Below are 13,317 nucleotides of genomic sequence, written 5' to 3'. Positions count from 1 at the left end.
GAAGAGCAGAAGCCAGGAGAAGCCCCAGAATCTTACCTGATCCGAAAGAAAATGCTAGCAGCTCTCTCTGATTCATTGCCCCAGACAGAACAGAATGGAGTCATCACTTTCCATTATCAGGGACTTGAATTAATACAGAGCACCTATGCAGGGTTAAATTCCCAGATGAAAATGACCATGGGGTTGTGGATTTAGAACACATAAGATGGAATGAACTAGTGGCAGAAATCAAACAAGCAGGAGATTTGCTGCGAGAGACTGGTGTTTTAGAGAGACAAGCAGGCAAAAAGATTACTTCAGAGCCTGTGCAGGCTATCACCGCTGCAAATAATAGTCCTCACTCTGCCAGTCGCCCTCCCAGTTCTAATCCCCCTTTGCCTCACAACCCTGGGCAACGACAGCCCAAAGAGACCCTTAGGAGAATGATTTGGAAAGAGCTAGTGAATTTAGGGGAAGATATGGGAAAATATGATGGTCAGCCCATTAGTGTCCTGATTAATGCTTTATCTCAAGCCATGTGGAAAGCAGAGTTAATGCAGGGAGCACCTCCTCAGCCCACTGCCCCAGTACAGAGTGCATCCCATGTGCCCGCTCCCTGTCAGCGCCAGACCCCTGCCTCCTCTCCTGAGTGGAGGCTCCAGAGGGAGTCTGCTGATCAATAGGGGTGCCCGGTTCTCCTCGGGCCTCCCCAACTGGTCACAAGACTTCAGTGTGATGCATGGGGGAGACCCACTGTGAGGGCTACAGTGGGGAACCCAGGGATGTTAGCCCAATTGCTAGTGGATACTGGATCCTCGGTAAATATTCTAAGTCCCCGGTGGATCTCTGGAGGGAGACCCACCATGAAACATGTTCAGCTCAGCGGATATGGGGGAGAAATTCAGGAAGCTCCTGTCTGGCAGGATGTTCCCTTGCAAATTGACAGATTGCAAGGAAAAGTAGAGTGCTGTGCTCATGAGGGAAATGAGAAGGGAATCCTAGGAGTTCCTTTCCTCCAGGCATTTCAGCTAACTGTAGATCTAGCTAATGGGGTGTTAAGGGAGTTAAAAGGAGGACCTGCACAAGTCTCTGCTGTGCATCGTTGTGCTACCATAAAGGCACCTACTGCCACCCTAACCTCCATTAGTGATCCATGGGTACAGGAATTTCCCAGTGTGTGGACTAAACATAAGGCAGAGTGTGGAAAAATAAATGCTGAAGTTTTGATTGAAGGAAAAGATTCCCCCTCCTCAAAGACAGTATAAATACCCAGCGGCAGCAGAGGAAGGCATTAGAACTACTATAGATAGTCTCTTAGAACAAGGAGTGCTTGTGCCTATGCAAAGTATTTGCAATGCGCCAGTACGGCCAGTCCTTAAAGCGGACGGGGTCACTTATAGAATGGCAATAGACTTCCGTGCCTGAAATGCAGCCACCCCTGCCGCTGCTCCTGTGGTAGCTAAATACAATGAGATCTTAGCAGCAGTAGCAGCCGGCTCCAAATGGTTCCCTGTAATCGATTTGGCCAATGCTTTCATGGCTATACCTCTCCATCCTTCATGTTGGTATAAGTTTTTGCTTTCACCTACAGGGGACAACAATATGCCTTCAGCCGAACTCCCCAAGGTTTCCATTCTTCCCCTAGTATTTGCCATGCCCATGTCACTAAAATGTGGAACCGTTTGAGCCCTAAGCACCACTCGCACGTAATTTCATATGTGGATGACATTTTGATACACACCCCCACTGCAGAAATGAACAGAGAAATCACTAAGGAGGTGCTGACTATAGTACAGGAAACTGGATTTCAGGTAAATAGGGAAAAGGCTCAGTTAGTGCAGCAACAAGTGAAATACCTGGGTGTATGTCTTGGAGAGGATGGCAGGACTCCAGATCAGCAAAGGGTAGAAACCGTAGGAAAGCTGCCTTCTCCCAGATACACACTCTTTGCAAGCTCTTCTGGGAACTTTTTAACTTCTCCAGAGAGTTCATTGAAATGTTCTCTGACAAAGCTAAGCCTCTGTACAAATTATTAAAGAAAAACAGGATTTGGGAATGGGGAGCAGACCAACAAACTGCTCTGGCTACCTTAAAACAAGATTTAGTTTGTGCTCCAGCTCTGGGCTATCCGGATCCTGTCCTTCCTTTTGTAATTCAGTTGGCCTCTTCAAAAACAAGTATTGGAGCCACTCTTAGTCAAAAGCAATGTGATAAGCTCTGAGTCATTGCATATGCCTCCAGGCTCCTTAATCGAACAGAGCAAGGCTTCACCCCCTGTGAAAAGGAGTGTCTTGCTCTGGTCTGGAGCCTTGCACATTGGGGAATTTTATTATTGGAGGGTCAAAGGTCATTGTTCAGACTGTGCATTCCCTGCTTAAGTACATCATATCAGGGAAAATACAAGACGGCCAGGTTTCTAACCCACGCAATTGCTCAGTGGACCCTCGCCCTAGTAAACCGAGGAGTAGAGTTTAAAAAAGAGCAAGCTGTTTCACCAGCCCCATATGGATTAATCATAGAAGGAGAGGAGCATACCTGCCCCCTCCCTCTTCTAAAACACCTTGAATGGCCTGTCAAGGGAGATAAGAGGCTTGCAGATGCACAACAGAAGGGGTTTGTAATTTGGTTTACAGATGGATCAAGTTTCTATCATAAAGGGCATCCCCTAACAGGGTATGGAGCCATCCGCATAAATGACGGAGAGGTGCTCCAAGGACCAGCTCGCCCTCATTCTGCCCAAGCAGCTGAAGTAGAGGCAGTTAAAGCTGTCCTAGCTTATGAATCTTGGGACACTTCTGTTGCTATTTATACTGACTCTGACTGGACAGCCAGAGCAATCACTGTGTGGCTCCCACTTTGGTTAGTTAGAGAAATGGTAGCTGCAGATGGGCGTCCCATTTCTCATTCAGACAAATGGAGAAAAATTGCCAACCTGATCAAAGAAAGAACTGGGGACACCTGGGTGACTCGCACAAAGGGGCACCAGAAAAATCACTCAGAAGAAGCACATTGGAACAATAAAGGAACAATAAAGCTGATGCCTTAGCCAAAAATGCTGCTACTAGTAACCACACTGAAGACAGACCAGGTAAAGAAAATAGATGCAGTAACTACCCAGAGACAAACTTTAGGGACTAAAGGAATAGATACCTTAGACTTAAGTACCCTTCAGCATGGGGATACAGAAATCCAGTCCTTAGCCAAAGCAGGAAAAGATCTTACTGGCAAATACAAGATTGAGCAGTTTGATAATGTCTGGTGGGCAGTAAATACAGATGGTCAAAGGCACTGGATAATCCCCAGCCAGGTATGGGGGGATCTGATTCAGTTTGTGCATGAGCAAGGACACAAAGGAAAACAGGATACTTTGAACAGGATTAAAGATACAGGCTGGTGGCCAGGCATGAAAGCAGATGTAGACCAATGGTGTGATAATTGCTTACAGTGTGCCATGGTTAATGCTGATCACAAAGTTCAAAAGAATGCATTGGGGCATCAAAGAATAGAGGGTCCTTGGTCCCGAATTCAGATAGATTATATAGGTCCTTTGCCCACCACTAGTAGAGGGAATAAATACTGTCTGGTAATAGTAGATCCCTTCTCCAAATGGGTGGAAGCCATCCCTACTAAAACCAACACTGCCTCTGTCACTGCTAAACAGCTCTTCAACATTGTTTTCTCAAGAATGGGAATTCCCAGAGTAATTGATTCAGATTTAGGATCTCACTTTGTGGGAGAGGTTATGCAAGAGCTATGTAAGGCTCTCGGCATTAAGCAACGTTTCCACATAGCCGGACACCCTGAGTCCTCTGGACAAGTAGAACGAACCAATCGCACTCTGAAGGAAGCTTTTGAAAAACAGGTAAAAAGCTCAGGAAAAGATTGGGATGAAAAGTTACCAATCATCTTGATGGCCCTAAGAGGCTCTAAGGCAATACATGGGTACACTCCCTTTGAGGTCATGACTGGAAGGCACATGCGCATGCCTGAAAGCTGGTGGTTAGGAATAGAACTGCCTAATGCCTGGGAAGGGAAGGTGGTGACAGATGAATGGGTACAGACTCTTGTGGAAACAGTAGCTGCTCTACACAAACAAGTGGCAACACAGCTAGGGTTAGTACAGCAAAACAGACAAGAAGCTAGGATGGGAAAAACCTCCCTTAATATGGGAAATAGGCCAACCAGTAATGTATAGGAAGTTTTCAGCAAAGGAACACTCTTTGACTCACACCTGGGATGGTCCTTGCTTTATTGTAAATCGAGCCAGCCCCAATGTTTATCAGGTTGAAATCCTGAATGGAAAAGGTAGAAAACCTTGGAAAAAATGGTTTCATTCGTCACACCTCAAAGAATGGAAGGGTAAACCACCTGACCCTCAAGGAATAGGGTAAACAGTCTTCTCTATCCTGCCGGCCACCCTTCTTGGCTAGCAGGAAGGAACGGCTTTGAGCCGTTGGAAAATATGCATCAGATAGGCTTGTCAGTGCCTACCCCGATGTTGAGGCAGGAAAAGGCCAGAGAAGCGCTCAACTTGTTATGGCCACCCTCTTGTAGATCAATGTTCCGCTTTTCCCCTGCAAGGTTGATCCCAGCTTCTCCCAGTATATACGGGGGGAGTGTGGGAGTTTGTTTTTCTCTTCTCTGTCCCCTCACAGGTCTCCAAACACGAATTATGACATTCCATAGCTGCACCAAAGCATTGCTGTGCATAGGTATCTGGAGTCTGATGTCCAGACTCTATTCTGAACCTGCAATGCCTCTGAAACTCTGGAAGTGTTTGCCAGTTGGAGCCTGGGAAATAAAATGGCTGTGCCATATGCATGGATTCTATGGAAATGGAAGCACCCCCCTGGCCCTACAGCATTGCTACCAGCTCTGTAAGCCATCATGGACTCAAGAGGAACCTGTACCATAAGTTATTAAATTGCACTGGTAGGAGCAGGAGTCTCTTTAATTGATGCTGCAAATATAGAAGTTCTTGCTAATAAGCTGTCATATGCCACTGAAAATATGGGGAAAATGGGAACTCCATTAACTGCATCTTTAAAAATGTTAAGCGAAGAACAGCAGCTAATAAGTAAGGTATTTCCTGGGTGGGAAAAACTCATAGAAGGGGATGAAAAATTAATGTTGTCTGGTATACAGTCCCTCCAAAATAATGTATCATTGGTTTTAGCGTGTGAGCAAGCTCAGGCTCTCACCCAAAATGTCATCATGGGAATGATTCGGCAAGCCATGATGGGAAAAATTCCCATGGAAGCAATCAACCTAATTCGGCCCCATGTAATGGAGGAAGAATTAGCCCTCCAGCCCTGGTGGAGATAAGTTAATGCTTCATACAACCACCACCAGCAAAGCTTGCAGTTATTCCTTGTAACTGTGGCAGGCAAGGAAATTAGAACAATCCACCCAGTAGTCCCATTGGGATTACAAATTGATGATAGCTCAGTGATGTACTCCAGGGATCATAACACTTGGGCCTGGCAGAAAGATAGTGCGTGGAAAACAGTAAATGTAAAAGGGTGTAGGAGAAAAGAAGGTTTAGGTTACATCTGTGAAGACCAAGCATTGGAGGAGCATGATGAATGTTTTTTCCCACAACCTGGGAACAAGTCTCACTGTTCCTTCGATGTTATCCAAGAAAGGGAATCTGCTATTGTTTATGTGGGTAAAGCATGTGTGTGCATGAGAACAAGATGTGATACTGTATTAATTAATGGATATTGGATTCAACCTATGGTGCCTTATATTCATCGCTGTTTCTGTAATGTAACCACTATTGTTACTTGTGATCTTAAGTTTACTGTACGTATATGGACCATACAACGTTTGAATGCCTACCCTGAGCTCTACAAAGAGGTGTCCCCCATTTTACTAGGAATGGGTCTCATCACTGTTAAGGAACTATTAACTCATCCCTCCTTACAAGCTGAACTGCAAAGACTCAAAGCTTTGGGAAAGAATGGCAAACTCAAGATTCAACACCACAGTCAGGAGATCTCTAAGCTAGCAGCTACAGTTAAAAATGCAGGCCATCACTCCTGGTGGGAGGTTTTGTTTGGGTGGAGCCCCAATGCAACAGGTCTTTTAAATGTCATGCTTCACCCCATTGTAGTAATCATTAGTTTTCAAATTATACTAGTAATTAGTCTGATGCTACTAGTTTGCTGGATCCAGAAACTGATGCGACGATTGCAATGGATAGAAGGCCAGAACCAGTACTATGGAGCAAGAACGTGATGGGGATACTTGCTCAATGCAAGCATCCCATCAACGGGGGGAATTGTTATGTCTCAGCTGTGTGTTCTTGGGAACCCTGGTGTAAGGAGTGACCTAGAAACCACTACTCGGAGACGAAGCAAAAGAGAATGTTATGAGACGAATGCCCATCTGCGATGATAAGGAGGAGACAGTCCTAGATAAAGGGGGCTTGAAAACAAAAGCAGAAGCCAAGGTACTGGGTTAAAGAGCTCATTAAAATACTAAAAATCACGCCTCTAGGTGGGGAAAAAGTATGCTAATGAAACATATATGTATGTAAATGAGATACATAGCTAAAACACAGGTATAGAGACATGCTTAGTAAAGAACTTCTTGCGTCACACCTTACAACCAATCAGCAAACAAATACGCTGGTGAGAACTTGAAAACTCCTGTATAAAAGATGCTTAGTGGTAGTGATCTGGTGTGCTTGTTAGGTGAAATTATTCCGCTCGCACCTTTTATTGCTAGCAATAAACCTTCTTTATACTTTCACCCCTGGTATCTTTATTGGCCTTTGCATAGCGGGCACGATCCCAGACTTGAGCTGGGGCCCAACACTGGCACAGGATGCAGTCTGTCTCACTCACAAATGACTCACCCCCACCCCCTCCTCTCCTCTACCTAAACGAAACTGATTAAGATGCAGTGAGAGACATACCTAAGACCCTCCAGATAAGGGTGACAAGAGTGAACCAACTGCCCTAGGTCTCATTTGCATCCGAGATGGAACCAGATGATGATTCATTTACATGAGAGATGGAGAACAGAAAGCCTGAAGCAGAGACTGCAGTGAATTCTGGGACCAGAGAAGCAGGGGAGCACTGCATGATGGGGAATCTGTGCTCGAAATGTTAATCAACCCATCTTCACACACACCCAGCTCAGCATTTATCAGACCAGTTCTAATCTGGATTTACTAAGGACTTTTCCACCCCCCAGACACACACACACCTCTAAGTTGAATAGGCATCTCGGGCCGTACATTCCCCGGTCCCACTATGGGAGGCTTATTTAAACTTGATTGACTAAAACTCGGTTGCCTGGTTAGGGAATGCTGAGGCAAGAGACGGAGTCAGAGGGGATATGGGCAACATTTGAACAATGGTTAAGGGTTCATCACAACATCCAGCCTGTTGGAACCCTAATCACAGGTGCTGTCATACTTTTCCCGAGACGACTGGTGGGAGTCCTCTCCACAAAAGGTTATGAGCACTCCAATAATTGCTTTAAGTCTGTTAAAAGACTCTAGTAAAATCTGGAAAAGTCATGCTAAGCTGAGGCTTGTTCACAACAAGTAAAAATCCAAAATCCTGATGCTGCAAGCTATCTATTATTTCTGAAGAAACCATGAGATATCCCATCAGTATATCTGCCATCCATAGGAATCTCAAGCTGGCTTCCAAGCATTTGGTTACTCCCTAATTTTAAGTGTTTCCTGATTATCAATCAGTTTCTTGAGATGTTCCAAACCAGATAACCCCTTGTCAATAGAAAAGACAATGATTTACACAGTTAAGGATGCTTTAAAGCAGCTGAACTGAGGGTATAAAAATCTGTAAAAACTGTGTGTGCTTCAAGAAGAAGAAGAAGACAAAGAAGAAGAGAGAAAGAAAGAAAGAAAGAAGAAAACTCCTGTGCTGACACCATCCCCTGTCGTTCTTGGGATGCTGGAAGAACAGATTGTCTCTCTCTTCAGGAACTCGGCTACGAACTATGCCCGTCAGCTCTGCAGCCTCAGTACCTTGGACTGGTGAGATCCCAGCGCTCTCTCTCTCTTTTCTGTCTAGGCATAAACTTCTGAACCTGAACTGTATTAGGTAAGCTTGAGCTAAGTTTCCCCAATTACTTAGTGAAACCAGGGTAGTACTGTAATTGTTTGTGTTTGTTTTTCTTTTGCATATCTATTACTACTAGTACCATTATATATTTCATATGCTTAGCAATAAATAACTTTTATAGTCAAACTGGTAGTAACTGGGTATATTTTTCCTTCTCTGCTTCTCTTTCCTTCTGTGCTCTGCAGCAATGCTTCTTTTACCTAAGCTAAAGATCCCTGTGAAGGCCAAAAATATTGTGGGGTCTGCTCATCAAGAGGCCAAAGATTGGGATGTGCTGAGTTTGAAACACATAAGGGGATCAGCTTGTACAGGCTGATTGACCCAGTTTGCCTCAGACATGCCCTTATGAAGTGCATGCTGGGCCGTGAGGGTGTCAGCTGGACACCCAGCCGGATTCAGAGGGATTCTGTTCACCTGTGTGCTTGTGTCTGACTGCATTTTATTGTTGCTCTTATGAACTGATTCTTGGCATATGAGGGTGTCAAACTGTCCATGCTGATCAGCCCAGCCAGGTCAGGCGTGTCACGTTAATTTGTGTGTGTTTCTGTGTATGACTGATTTGGTGACTGGAGGAACCCAGTCCCATTGAGATGGAGTCCTGCAAGATAGCTCCATTGGGGGTGAGGGCTTGCAGAAGGGAGCGATACAGCTCCGTACAGTAACACAAGCAGCACACTGACAGAATCACCAAGACCCTAGAAACTATCCCTAATAAATGAGCACACCCCAAAGTAATGGGCAAATTTGGTAACATCATGGTGTGGTGTTGTGCCTTGGGCTATGCCGTGACCGTGGAGTGATGGCTCAGTGCCCCGGCTCGCCCGCTGTGTGGGTGCCTCCAGAACAAGTCTGCAAAGACTTTAGCATTGGTCATTTTGGCTTGGAGAAAACAGTGCCCAGATTACTCAAAATTGGATGGTGGCCTGCTATGGTAAAGGATACTCAGGACTTCATTAATACCTGCATTGCGTGAGCAGCTAATAATGCTGATCTTCAGGTACAGAAGGGACCCCTATGTCACCATAGGATTATAGACCTGTGGCATACAATCCAGATAGATTTAAGTGATCCATTGCCTGTCACGCAACCTAACAACCGGTACCGCCTGGTAATTATAGACTTATTTAACAAGTGGGTTGAAGCATACCCATTAAGACCATGTACTGCAATGGCTACCACTAAGACATTAATTCATCAAGTCTTCACAAGATGGAGAATGCCCGTAATAATGGAATGTGATCAGGGACTGCATTTTGTCAGGGAAATTACAAGCCAAACATGTAAGGTATTTAATACTGACCAAAGATTACACATCGCCTACCACCTGCAATAATCAGCGTTGGTACAGCGAATTAATCAGACCATCAAAATGGCATTTAGAAAGATTATTAATGCAAATGATAAGGATTGGGATATAAAGTTCCCACGAATATTAATGGCATTATGAGGAACTCTAGCTGCTCGTGGTTACACTCCGCACATGGTGAATACTGGATGAGAGATGAGAATGCCAGGGGCATGGTTCGTTACTAATGATGAACCAACTGAATTCAACCCTGCAATTTGCAATAATCAGTGGATTAATGCCATGCTCAAAAGTATTAAATAAATCCAGTTACAATTCACCAGGAATCTGAACCAAAACAGCAGAAGATGCACAAGCACTTTGTACCTTTTAGAGTTATTGAATGGGATGTGGGAACTAAAGTCAAGGTGCAGTGCTATAAACAGCAGCAACTTTGCTTGTTGCTCTTGTGGGAAGGACCCTTCCTAACTGTGGATAAAATGGTGTATGGGGTACAAGTGCCTTGAAAGAAGAAAAAGGTGATCAAATGGTACCACTCTTGGCAACTGAATGAGTGGAAAGGTCCTTATGCGATTAACAGCATGAGCAATCAGTGTTGTACAAATTATTAAGCGCATTGTAAATCGTGTATACAATGCATATAATGCTTCTTGATCCCAGGGCAATCATGGTTGTGAAAGCACAGTAAAGCTCTGTTATCCGGCATTTCACTAACCAGAATACTCTGTTCACTAGAATTTCTGGCCAGCCGGATGCGGAGGGGAGGGAAGTATGTGTAGGGCGGTCAGTGGCACCACCCACCACCCTGCACTGCCGCTGCTCCACGTCCAGCCAAAATGTCCATCCTGTGCTGCCGGTGCTCCACGTCCGGCCACCACCCCCTGTCAGTCTCCTCCCCCCGCTCCGTGTCTGGCCTCAGGTAACAGGAATTTTTAGATACCCAGCACCCCAATTCCCCACTCGGGCCAGATAACAGGGCTTTTACTGTAGTAGTATTATGGTTAACCTGCAAACATTAAGTCATGTGGACATCAGTGCAGGTGTGGAAATAACGTTTGGTGAGGCATTAGATACACTAGGATACTCACGAAGGCTAGACTGGTTTTTCTGAATCTGGGGGAGACGTTCATTTAATTATCGTGGCATCAGGAGTAAAGAAACAACCTCTTTGGATTCTTTTCTGCCTAGTTTGTTGTGTCTTGACATATAATGGATGATATAGCAAACGGCTGCACATTGCAGTATCCAGACTCCTCTCCCAAAGACCCCCTGAAGCCAGCCCTGGCATGCCCTCTCGAGGGGCAAGCCTCCGGCTGTGAGACCCTGGCCCCCACCTCCGGAGGCCCTTCCAGCCCTACTTCTCTCTGATTCGTATGATTTCTGCCCCTGGTCATCCGCAGCCAACAGTTCGTCAGCTCCAGGGCAGGAGCGTCAGCACTGAGGTCTCAAACAGAACGGCGACTGCGCGGCTCCAGACACCCGTCGTCATTGTGCCCCTGCACGTCCCCCGGCCTCGCTCTGCGCCCTACTCGCTCCCCAGCCCCCCAGAGGCTCTCTCTTCCCCCCCAGGCACCGGCCGCGCTGATACAAACGACCGCGTGAGCCGGCAGCCGCGCATGCCCATGACAAGGGAGCATGAAGTCGCGGGGAACCGACGGCGGAGCATCCCCTGCGGGCTGTTGCCAGGCCCAGCGCCCGCCTGCCCGGGGTGCAAAGGGCGTCATGGGGTCCTGCCTATGGAGCCCTTCACAGCAGCTGCTTGCAGCAAAGCGAGTTTACACCGAGCAAGGTCTCCTTTCCCCTGCTCCAATTCTGCTGTCGGTACAAATGAAAATGCCTCCTGCTGTCCCTGCTCAAAATACGTGCAGACCGAGACGTGTAGGCTAGATGGTGTTTCATCCTGGCCTGGACCGAGCACACTTGAGATGCAAGTCACTTCTGCCTAGAAACACAGATAAACCACACTTTATAATTGGGTATCTATGTAATTGTTTGTGTGTAGATGTGTGTGTGTATACATACGTGTGTGTTTGTGTACAATGTGTATATGCGAGAGAACAATGATTTTAAGGAGTATTTGGGTGTACGTGAGAGTCTGCCTCTTGTCTGTACTGCCATGATTTTCCTGCACCTATCTTCTTTTTAGCTCTCTGAAATCTCCCATGACTTTCTTGGCATCCCTGCTGGTGTAGGAAAAGCCATGAGAAGGTCCTCAGAAAGCTGGCTGTGCAGATATAAGGACCAAGGTAGCTCTTATTTTGATCAGCTGAGAAAGAGGCGTAAGTCAGCAATCTGTGGAGAGGAAGGAGAGAGAGAGAGAGGGGTTTCAGCTCCTATCCAGGCTTCTGCTGCTAGCTTGCCGCTTTTCTTCCCAGCTTTTCCACCTGCAAAATGTGCTTGCTAGTGCTGGCTTGCAAGGCTGGAGGGGGCTTGATATTGGTGCAGCTCTTCAAAGACAAGAAATATCATGAGAACGACGCAGCATCCTCGAACCCGTTTCCTCTCTGTGTCTTCAGCATGCCACGTGGCGTTGATTTACCTGCACTCAACCGTTGGTCCTGCTGGGTTGCTCTGCCTAGTTGAACATTATGCTTTTGTCTGTCTCAGAAAATAAATGGAGTTTCCTGTTAGACAGCTTTGCTGCAGACTTCTGTGTGGAGTCATTATCTGCCTCCTGTATCCCTGGTGAGGACTAAGCTCTCCTCCTTCCTCTGCACTTCGACACAAGGCCATTTTTCACCCATCCTTGATCCTCTCCATCTCTTCTCATCTAAAACTTGGAAGAAGCAGCCATGCTAGGCTCGAATGAGGCAGGGCAGAGACTTGTGAGCTTTGTCCTACAAACTTGTTCTGCCTCAGCACAACAGGTCCATCTTGCCCACATCCAAAAGCAAGAGCTATGTACCTGGCTGCATCCTGTCCCTGCATGTGCAGGGGCCCCGTCCCTTCTCCTTTGTCACTGTTGGGCCCAGGACCGAAGAGCTGACCCACAGCAGAGGAAGGCCGAGGGAGGCCATATTGTCCTCTGCCCGCTCCAGCCAGGCTGCTCTGCATGCATGTTTGCCTGTGTCCATCTATATGTCATGCTGCCTTTGAAATGGCATTGACACCCTTCATGGCTTCTTTCCAGTTTCATTTCCCTCTGGCCTTGCACTCTTGCCCAGCACAGTTCAGAGTGACTGGACCAGCCCAGCCCAGCCAGTTGTTGCATCGGTGGGAGAAGTCGCAGCCCTTCCTTGCCGCCTCTCCCCTGCGACGAGCGCTGAGAGCATGGAGGTGTGGTGGTTCAGGTCCCGGTTCTCTTCAGTGGTGCACTTGTACCGGGGAGGTCAGGATCAGCCTGGAGAGCAGATGCAGGCACATTTCGGAGGACTCAGGTGCAGAAGGACAACATCACCTCTGGGAGTGTCTCCCTAAGAATAGATAGGGTGCGACCCTCTGCCCACGGGCAGCACACCTGCTTCTTCCAGTCCCGTGTCTCCTCTGAAGAAGCTGTCCTGGAGCTGCAGGTGACAGGTGGGTACCTCCTGTTACAGTCTGGGCCTGCCCATGGTGCACTGAAAGAGGCTGGAGGGCTTAATGGGAGCAGATGATAATTCACCTATCAGTCCCCAGAGTCCCGTCTCAGCCTCCAGTTCCTGCAGCGTGTGCTCCCTAGAGCAGCCCCGGGGGGTTTCCATTCACATCCTGTCCTCAGGGTAGGCTGCGGTCAGTCGAGAGCTGGCGCACGCTGGGGCAGGACCATGGGGCTGGGGCAGAAGCTTTGAGTTGGACAGAATTTTTAACGCTTCATTTCATTGACATGTCACATGTAATGGCGGTGGTGGAGGGATGCTGTAGCTGTGGTCCAGGAACAACGTGAGAGGCAAGGAGTTTTTGGTTGATATCTTTCCTGGTTATATTGATCTTTCTGCAATTTTGATGATATTG

The sequence above is a fragment of the Alligator mississippiensis genome, chromosome 1 (genome assembly GCF_030867095.1).
Source record: "Alligator mississippiensis isolate rAllMis1 chromosome 1, rAllMis1, whole genome shotgun sequence".
Taxonomy (NCBI): domain Eukaryota; kingdom Metazoa; phylum Chordata; order Crocodylia; family Alligatoridae; genus Alligator; species Alligator mississippiensis.
Note: the sequence above shows the minus strand (reverse complement) of the source record.